Below are 4522 nucleotides of genomic sequence, written 5' to 3' on the forward strand. Positions count from 1 at the left end.
CAAGTGACACAATCACATGCTCTGAGAAGACTTGCTCATGTGGCCTGGTGAGCTTAGAGAACTGAAACTTGGCATCGGCAAAAGGAATACCTGTGAGCTCTGGATTATAAGGGGCTCTGTATCCACTGCAGAGTATCTCCACATCAGAATCGCTTCCACAGTAGTAACAGGCTCTGTGCGTACTTGTTGCATGGGAATCTTGTTCATTGATTCGAATATCTCAGAAACCCTTCCTACTGTGGCGGACTCTGGCACTTTGGCTTCCTCTTCTTCAAGTATTGGCCTCTGGGTTGACCCCTCTGCAAGGATAGGTTTGACGGTTCCATGCAGAGCGTCGAACGTACCCGTGGACGTTTCTCCTTGGACTTGTGGGAATTTTGATGAAGAGCCTTCTCCTGCTCTGGGGATGGGGCCTCTGCCCTTCTTTGCTTGAGCCTCTGCCAGAGACACCTTTAATGCTTGAATGAGCACTGGGTCGTTGTACTCCTCTTCATTTATTTGTTGTGGAGTCTCTGAGCTTGACGACCCCTTCTATGGTGTCTCCTCCACAGGTTTGCCTTTGCCTTTGCCTTTAGGCTCTGGTGCTTTTTCTTTGTCTTTTGAGAACAAGGCAGCTGTAGAGTCCACTATCTTGGCGCCTTTGGCAGAAGTCTTCTTTGGCTCATCTTTCTTCTCAGCCTTCTTCTCCCCCTCATGACGATCATGGTCATCATCTCCTTGATCGTCATGGTGTTTGGTGGCTTCTGCCTTGCATGTTTCCAGGGGATCCTTCTCCAATCTCTTCAGAATCTTGGTGGCCGCTTTCTTCATTTTCTTAATGACCTCTTCTGCGAGCACAGAGGCGTGGCTTATGTCTATCTTTGTCGACAACTTCAACTTGGAGACGCTTCGATATATTTCACTTCTAAGGAGGTCTCCCTCTTTCACAAGCTGTGAAGTGCAGTCTCTGATCGTCGTGTTGGAGGCTCGGGCCTTTTTAAGAAGTTGGTCTGTATGTTTGCRCACAATATCCCCTAAGGCTTCAACCATGGCATCTAGCTCTCTGCGAGTTGCTAGATGATTGATGTTTGCCCTGGAGGATTTGGTGTCGATGCTGTAGGTGACCGCAGAAGCGAACATTTGCTTGATTTCGTCTTTGAATGTTGAGTAGTCTGTATAGCCCGCAGAGACGAAATCAGCGGCAAACTGGGCGACCATCTCTGATAGTTCTGTCTTCAACGTCTAGATTGAAGAAGGATTCAGGGTCAGAGCATTAAATGCCTCTGCAAGATCATCCTTCTGTAGGACAGGGCTTTGAAGTGTTGCAAGAGTCGTCTTGAGTTCTGCGGTTGTGGATGACAATTCCTTCAGAGCCTCTGTGATGGGAGAAAGGTCTTCTGTCATCGTCCGAGAGATGAACAAGCTTTTCAACTCGTCCATCTTTTGGAATACCGCTGTGGTGACGGTTTGTAGCTCCCCCTTCGTCACATAGGCATCATGGGAGTCTAGATCACCAACACATGGTGACCTAGTAGCCTCGGAGCGAGAGGCGCCCTCAGCGACTGGTTTGTCGTAGTCTGCTCTAGGACTTCCACGGGATCCTCGTACGTCTCCAAGAGGTGAGCCTACCCGTGTTCTGTCGATATCGTGCCTTGTAGGTTCAGAGCCTAACATGGCAGAGGGATCGAGTGTGGACATTGGGCGTTCTAGACCCTCTGTCGCGGTGACTCTCACATGTGCCTCTAAAGCACATTCTGGTTGGTCACTCATGTGTGGAGAGGCAACAGATGCCTCTCTGGGATGTGGCGAGTCCTTGGGTGATGGGACTCTTGTAGTAAAACCTTCATCCTTTCGAGAGGATGTAGGAGTAGGATGTGGTTGCCCGGCTGTGCGCTCGACAGAGGACTGAAGAATGTCCTCTGCGAGGTTAGCTTGGGTTGGGCTTGGCATGTGCGTGCCTTGTTCAATAGGGGATCCCTCTAGAACAGGGCCCCTAGTAGAGTGGATAGCATTAGGAGGAGGGCTAGGATATGTACCTATGGTATCTTTTTCTCCCTCTCCTAACTCCACTTCCTCTTGTTCTTCATCGTCTAAGACGACCTCTGTCCCCAACTTTGCCACGTCGATTGGCGCTTTGAATCCTTGTTGAATGTGAAAAAGAACGTCTTGGATTTGATCTGTTGGGGACTCCTCTTGTACGACATTGTGCAACCTTCTGCGCTTGGGAGTAGTAGCCTCTGCGGGGTTCTCTGGAACAGCAGCCTCTGTGACCACAACCTCTGTCGGTTGGGCCTTCTTGGTTTTCTTCTTTTTAGGCTTCTGTAGAGGACTACTTGGGCCCTCTTCCTCTGCGGGCCTCTTCTTCTCTTTCTTCTTCACAGAAGAGTCAACACCCTTCTGTGTCTTCTTCGTCTTCTTGGGTGGGGGACTGGGGAATCTAGGGCCAGCCTCACTCACCTTACCAGCCTCTGCAGAGTCCTCCATACATCCCTCGACTCTCATTTTTTCAATTTTCTCAYCTAAGGGGATTCCTATTCGTGGTGGGGTTTCAGGGACCGGCTCTRGCCTCHTGAATCCACGTCTATAGGCCTTCCTATCTCCGTGACTAAGGTACCTGAGCATGGCTTTKGAWARSGKTCTGGGGCTTCTGTACCCTTGCTCATGTTCAGTTGGATGGAATTCTTTGAACGGGTACAGCCTTGCATTGGGCTCCACAAAAGGTAGCTTTGCTGCTATCAGATCTCCAAAGACGAGACCAAGGAACCGTTGTAGAATTAAGTTTGGTTGGTTCATGTCTTCCTTGGCCTTCTTCTGCGCTTTGACCTTGGACTTTTCTCCCCTTTGTGTCGCGCATTTCTTTTTGATCAATCCAACCATATCCTCGAATATAAGCTGTGCGTAATCCAAAGGTAGGTTGAAGTAGATTCCATAGACGATAGACATCATTGCGTGCGAGGTCTAATCGTGACATCCCACCTTCCCTGTTAAGATGCAGTTTACTATTGAGAACAGGGTATTCCAGACAGGGGGTAGTCCTTTGCGCTTGAACTGAGTCCGTTTGACGATTTGGGTTGCATAGGAATGGAATTCAAGGAATTGGATTAATTCCTTATCTGTCGGGGTTGCAGCATAAGCATTCAAATTAAGGGATTCCAGGATGGGTAAACGCAGGGCAGTTCGCAATTTGTCCACATTTAGTTCCATGTGTACCAAGGATTTATTAATAGGGTGAGAGACGTAACCCACAATACTCAATCCAATGTTGTCAAGAGTGGTTAGATAAGAACTTAAGAGAAATTGGGTTATATATGACTCAGGGGTCGGTTTGGTAGCAGATAGGGCATAAAAGAGAGGATGGTTCCTTAGAATTTCGAGGAGGGGAAAGTAAATTCAGGGAAACCTGTGTGTGATGGAATGAAGTAGTAGTTGTTGGGCTTTTTCACGAGCACGACCTTCTCGTATCGGTTTTGGACGAAGGATAGGGCATGAGACGTTTGAGCTTGGGCCTGTGTGACTTCGTTGTCACTTGAGACGTTGACTGATTGAGCAAATGCTGAGGAGGAAGACATTTTTGCAGGTTTTGCTTGAAAGGTTCGCAAGTTGCAGGTTCGCAGGAGAATATGAGTGTGGTAAAGGTTTTTTAATTGGGGGGGGGGGGGGGAAGGGGTATTTATAGTGAGATTTTTGAATTGAACCGTTTTGTTGACGAAAGGTCGTGATGAGTGGTTTTAGGTTGAAACGGCTCAAAAGGTATGACACGCCGTGTTGGGAAGACGTGCGAGTGATGATGTGCGCCCCCTTTTCTGACACGCGCGTGTAAAGTTCTAACCCTTATCCACAGAACCACGCGCACCATATCAATAGATAAGAACTATTAAGAGAGTTCTGTCAAAGGCCTAAGGGTAACAGAGCCTCTGTGATATGTGTCGGGCCTTCTAATAATGTTACACCTTTTTATTACGTGAACGGTTTTGAAAATCCACAGAGAGATGAGTACTTGCTCAGTTCAAATCCGCAGAGCCTTTGGTAGAAGCGTCAGAGGTTCTGATGAATTGACCTCTGAGAACAAGATACTTCAAAAGGTTTTGGCACCTTCTGTGGTTTGATTTTCATTTCAAAAACTCCCCCTCTGAGCAAGCTTCCTTGGCTCCCTGTAGAAACAAAAACCATTTAAAATCMTAAGAAGAAGTGTCGACAGAGGGTCCGTTCAAAGAGCCTCTGCAAGTGATCACAGAGGTTCTGTGAAAAGACTTCTGTGACTAAAAACATTTTTCTTCTTCAAGAGGTTTTATTATTTTGAAAGAATATACTCCCCCTCAAACCTTGCAAGTCTCTGCGAGGATAAACCTGTTTAACTAGAAATCAAGTGATAGGTTATTCAAGAAATAAAAGTATATACAAAAAAAAATTATATACAATGAAGAATAAAGAATAAGACAACCATCAACTAGGACTCTGGACATGTCATTCCTATTTTCTCTACAAGGAAATTGAATCTTTTCTCATCTAGGGCTTTAGTAAAGAAGTCAGCCAATTGAAATTC

Source organism: Cynara cardunculus (genome assembly GCF_001531365.2).
Source record: "Cynara cardunculus var. scolymus isolate 2C chromosome LG 17, CcrdV1, whole genome shotgun sequence".
In the NCBI taxonomy this organism is placed as follows: domain Eukaryota; kingdom Viridiplantae; phylum Streptophyta; class Magnoliopsida; order Asterales; family Asteraceae; genus Cynara; species Cynara cardunculus.